The sequence below is a fragment of the Heteronotia binoei genome, chromosome 1 (genome assembly GCF_032191835.1).
Source record: "Heteronotia binoei isolate CCM8104 ecotype False Entrance Well chromosome 1, APGP_CSIRO_Hbin_v1, whole genome shotgun sequence".
Taxonomy (NCBI): domain Eukaryota; kingdom Metazoa; phylum Chordata; class Lepidosauria; order Squamata; family Gekkonidae; genus Heteronotia; species Heteronotia binoei.
Window position 1 is genome coordinate 201,218,110 of NC_083223.1, and position 6,000 is coordinate 201,224,109.

The following is a 6,000-nucleotide window of genomic DNA, read 5'->3' on the forward strand; positions in this document are numbered from 1 at the left end:
GGGGATCTATGTTCTTGGGCCCAAGGGAGCCTGGGAGCATTGTGGGTATACCTAGCTGGGTTCCAGTGCTTGCCAGAGGTCTGTTCCAACCTGCTGTGGGGTTACTTTGGGGGGGTCCATGCCAAAACTCTGGGGATAACTGGCATTCTATCCTTCAGAACCTGCCTTCGGAGACTTGGGGTTGGCCCTGCCAGGTCAACATGTGTTTCCATTCTTTTGCTGCATAGAAGAATATACCTTGGTTGATCGGTGTGGCCTGGATGTGTGTTGCAGCCCTGAGAGGGAGGGAGGCTGTGAGAGTTTTGGGCATGCTTCCTTTGCTTGTGCTATGTGGCTCGGGTGTCTGCTAAGCTGTCGTGAGTTTACTTTGGAGAACCCCTGTTGAAACTCTGGGGATGTTTGCTTTTCTGTCCTTTACAAGCTGCCTTTAGAGACTTGGGGGGAGGGGGAGTGTCTGCAAGCATGAGGGGATGTCTTCCTTGCTTCCAGTGTCTGGCTGAGGGGGTCTGCCCAGGTAAAGTTTCCATATGAGTTTGGTGTCACTGGCTTGTTCCTGTGTCATTCCATAATTGCTTGTAACTGCAGCTGTCTTTTCCAGAGAGAGCACTGGGGAGACATTTAGGGGCGGATGACTCGGACCCTGCATATCTAGCGTTCATGAAACTTAGAGGGCAGGTGTAGGAGTGTCAGCTGGAGATCCTCTGCAAGTTTAGTGTCTCTAGCGTGTGGGGGCATTCTACTGCATCATGAACTGGTTTGTTTGGCTGCTAAAAGTTTGTGATGATTTGTGGCTCGTGAACCTGGCATGCCACAAACCATGAACCAAAAAGAACCAGACCGATTTTGCACTAGGCTTGTTTTGGGTGGAGAGCCCTTTTGCTCCGGGGGCTTCTCTCTGTTTTTGCACAAGTTGCCCCAGAGCGGCAAGTTGGCATGCTGCTTTTCTGCAGCAAGCCAGATCCTCTGACAAGCAGTTTCTGCTTGCTGCGGAAAAGTGGTGCACCAACTTGCAGCTTTGCAGCAACTTACGCAAAAATGGAGAGAAGCCCTGGGGGCAAAAGAGCTCTCTACCCAGAACAAGCCCTAGTGCAAAATCTGTCCCACAGCTCTCTGGTTTGTACCCATCTGTATTGTTGACTAGACTCCAACTTACAGTTATAAATGATTGCACAAATGTCATAAATCCAAACTGTCAGAGATAGCCATGATATGTGGCAATAGACGTCAGTTCTTTGGGGCCTAAGTTATGTCTCCAATACATGTCTCTGCTGGGCAAGCAATAATAAAATAAGGCCAAGGCCTCTGGTGCAAGTAAAGTAAAATTTTGATTTTATTACTCAGCTAAAAATTCCCTACATGTTTTGCCAACAGGCTTCTTCAGGAGAATCTGTTGGTCTTTCTGTATTCCTACAACAAGAGTACAAGATCAGTTTGTCTCTGCTGGGTAAGGACTGCCAAGCAGTTGTTCTCAAGCAGTCTTTCTTGCCTCAACTACAGATAAATGCTGCCTTGTGGGCTAAATGGGGTCTAAAAGCACTTTTCCAAAGACTTGCTGTCTCTAATCTTGGTCTTTCAAGGAAAATGTACCCTACAGGCCCCAAGAGTGACCTAGCTTATTTTAACCTGGACCTATGTAATTTGACAGTGCCATATTATTAAGTCTTTTAATTACTTCTTAGGTTTCTGGGGTATCCCTGAATGGCATGTCAGCTGGGGGAGGGAGGAAGTGTTACCATGGTCTAAAGGATTAAACTTGGGTTTTCTCCATAAAGCATGCCTATTTCACCTCCCTCTCTTCAGCTCCTTCACAAAATGTTAATCTAATTGTGGTACTATCACTTTGATGACAATATGACAAGACAGACAAATTTGATTGCATTCTCCACAGAGCAAAGCATATGCTACTTGGGAGACTTTGACAGAGAGAAGGACATAAAACAAATGGAGTTCATGAATATACAATTTTTATTGTACACAGTAGTGACATCCAAACTTTAGAGAATAGGTGGGTGAGACTTATGCTTTCCTATTGAGATTAATGGGTACGTTTTTAAAAAGTGCCAACTGAGAGTACTACAGTTTATGTTAAAATGTCTGCATGAATAAGAATAATTTTTTCTCAAGATGAATGATGCATTTAATAGCCATGAGACATTCATGCCCAGTAGTAGTTCTTCAGAAGTGATATTGTTGTTGTTGTTGTTATTGTAAATTATATAATCAGAACTGCAATTATAGACCTGTTTAGATAAAGGTCAAGTTAGTACACCGGTTGGTTATAAACTGGGAGGGAAATTGGTAAATGTATTCCCTTGGCGATGGCATATGAATTATTTTAAGCAAGGTAATTTTGGGTGGGTAACTCTATTTCTACTTTAATGTAATATAGCAAGTAAAGACAGCACACATTAACAAAAGGTAAATTAGATTTGTGTAAGTAAACATGTCTGTACAATAGGAGCAGTGATGCTGGGGTAAGGACAATCTGAAGGTTAAGAGCTCCATGTAAATGGGAAGATCCATTTTCAGAGAAAGCAAAAGGAGGGGTATCCCTGAACAATTACCTCTGGTGCAATGTAGTCTGCACTTTGCTGAAGTGCCCATTAAAAAAGGAAAATCACATGAAACTTCATCTGTCTCTTGGTCCTTTAGGCCCTGAAGAAGTTGGCTTGAATCTTTAGGTTGTAAAAGCCTGTCATAAAAGAGGAAGATGCTATCATTATTCTAGCTCAGATTGTACCTTGGCTGATATATTTTCCCTTCTTGTCAGGGTATAGAATTCAGGGTAGCCTTTAATTAGTTTTCTTTCAAAGGAAAGGCTGTTTATAAATAAACTTGAAAAACCAGCAGGTCAGAAATCAGCAGAGGGGCAGGCAATCAAGCTTTGAAAATTAGAATTCAGCTGCACAACATTTTCCTTTGCTCCTCACCTGCTCGTTATTGCATCTGGGTCTCCCCTCCTTCTGCAAGTGCTACCCGGATTAAAAGAACATTGCAGCCAAGTGTATGAGCTTGAAGTACCCCATTCCAGACAACTAATGCAGACACTAATTCTTCAATATCCAATAGAGGGAAGAGCGAGAGGGTCAAAACAAAACAAAGCATTGTCCAATGGTGATATCTAATATTATTGTTAAAGTCACTTGTCTGTTACAGAAACAAGAAAACTCCAAGTATTTTCACAGAACTGTGAGCATCTTTTTATAGTTTCAGCAGGTAGCTGTGTTGGTCTGCAGTAGAACAGCTAAGTCCAGTAGCAACTTAGAGACAAGAAGATTTTGAGCTTTGGCTCTGGAGAGCATATACCCCTAAAATCTTGTTGGTCTCTAAGGTCATACTGGACTCAGATTTAGCTCATCTTGTTATGTGCAGTAAAACCTTGGCTTCCCAATCTTTTTCAGCATGAGGATACCTTTGGAATCTTGATACAGTGTGGTAGAGGCAATCATGAAATGGTCATCATAGTAGATGGGACCATACATACACAGAGTAAACCCAAGTACAGAGGACAAGTGTAATTTTAAAAAATACACTGGGAAAGAGGAGTGAAAGAGAGAATAAAACCAACACTGTAGTGCCAGTTGCTACCAAAACAACATGATTTTATTCTATATAGCTAATTAGCTCTCTCATGGCCGATCACAAGCACTTCTAGGCAGTAGCCCCACCTGACCCCACCCATTTTCTCAAAACACGCAGCAAATGCCAGGAAATGTGTTTGCAGGCATCATGGCACCCATAGGCATAAAACTGGGGACTCATGATTGGTACAGAACTAAAGGGTTGGTCTGTACAAGCACATTTTATCATTCCTGAACTGTAGTTCATAGTGATGACTTTTTTCTTGCCAAACAGCTATCACAGAATAGGTTGGTAAGCCTTTTAAATCATATTTCTCATCACAAATATAGACCAGGTGGTGAAACTGAACATCAGATTAAAGCTGTCCTTAAAATCTTCTAGTATATTGAGCATAAAAATATGGAATAAATAAATAAGGATTGTGCAATGTCAAGTCAAACACATTGAAAATAGAATCCATTTTGGGGGAGACAACACATTTTTATAAGAATAATCATATAGTGTAATTGAATGAGGATATTATCAATTTATGTGAATAAATGTATCAACTGGTCTTAAAGTATGAAAAGGTCAAGAAAGCACCCTGTCTTGGTATGTTAATGAGATGAGATGCATGAGAAGGGCTAGCATTTTTACAGAGTGGACTTTATCTTGGAGCACAGCACTGTGTTTTACTGGTGCACAAAGAGGGCCACTTTTTCAATATATGGAACCTCTTTGTATTTCTTCAATAGAAGCATTGATTTTTTCCTATTATATAACGTGCATCACAGATGTATGATGCTAATATTTACATTCTTAAAATGCTCCTGGACATGAATTTCTGCTGATAAAATTGTTCAGGCATGGTTCCTAACCTCCAGGTGGAGAGTGGAGACTTCTTAGAATCATAGCTGATCTCCAGATACAGATACCCGTTCCCTGGAGAAAGTGACAGCTTTGAATGGTAGCCTCTATGGTACCCCACTGAGGCCCCTTCCCTCTCCAAACCCCACCCTCCCAGTCTCCACTGGCATTGGGGAAAGGGACTGTTGTATATATAGACTAATGTGCTATTACCATGTTCCTGCCTGGCTCATTGGAGCCTTCAGTCTGAGCTTGGGGTCTGGGGAGCAATGGGTCATAGGATCCAAATCCTTGCTGCTCTGCTCCAATCACAGGCCCCTACTAGTTTAAATGATCCAATGGTGTCCTAGTGCGGGAACCTTGAACTGTATGTAGTTGGCCCTGTTGACCCAGTAAAGCAATCTTCTTTAGCTACCAGTTATCTTGCTGTAATGCAATAAAGAGCCATGAGCATTGAACCCACTATATTAAAGTGGCAATGAGGATGGGATCCTGGTGAGCGCCTGGCAACCAGTACCACACTGCACATCACTGCCCTCTGCATCCAGCTCTGCACATCGCATCGCTGCCGCTGCACCACGAACACTGCTTGAGTTTGACTTAGCCTGCCCTGGGCTATGGGAGACATGGTTGGAACAACTGAAATATTATGTTGAATTCCATGAAATCAAAGGAGCCAAGAAGAAGGTGCTGCTGCTTAGCTCCTGCGGAATTGCCACCCTGGAGCTGGCTCAGGGCCTCATAGCGCTCACCTTGCTTAAAGATGCAACCTTCAATCAGCTTATCACGGCACTAACCTCAACCCACCCTCCTAACCCGCTGTTTGTACTTCTTTGAGCAGAACCAATTGTGTCCAGGGGTGGACCCCTCTTGTACCCCTCCCCAGTAATCATTCAGAACTTCCAGAAACAGGAGGTTGCCATTCAAAGGGTTGGATTTTTCAGGGTCAAATATGGACAGTATGAGGGAACCCTGCCATTGCTAGTCATTGCAGAGGCCCTCTTGAGCTTACTGGGACAGTCGTGGATCGATCCCCTAGGGATCCGCATAACTGGCATCCACCAGCCCCCTACAAGCTTTCAACAGGTCTGTGCAGAGTTTCTGTCAATCTTTGATGGGACTCTGGGAACTGACACCGGGCCCTTCATGTCCTTACAGCTAAACCTCGTAGTGCAGCCCGTAAGGCTCAAGGCCAGGTGTCTCCCCTTAAAACTGAAAATAGAGGCAGATCTGAACCACCTCATGGCAAGCAGTTTTGGAGCCGGTCACTAATGCATGGTGGGAAACCCCCCGTCATTACCCTGGTAAAGCCCAACGGCAGCGACTGCATCTGTGTGGACTATAAATGCACCATAAATAAGGCCCTGCATGACCATGCCTACCTGGCTGTGGTCAGCCATGTTCTCGCTTCACTAGCAGGGGCAAATTTTGGGGGGAAAATTGGATCTGGCCCAGGCATACCAGCAGCTTCCTGTGGACACCGCCATAGCTGAGGCCCAAACTATTGTGATGCACAGGGGCGCTTTCCAAGTCAAATGCCTCCAATTCAGAGTCAGCGTGGCCCTGGGGATC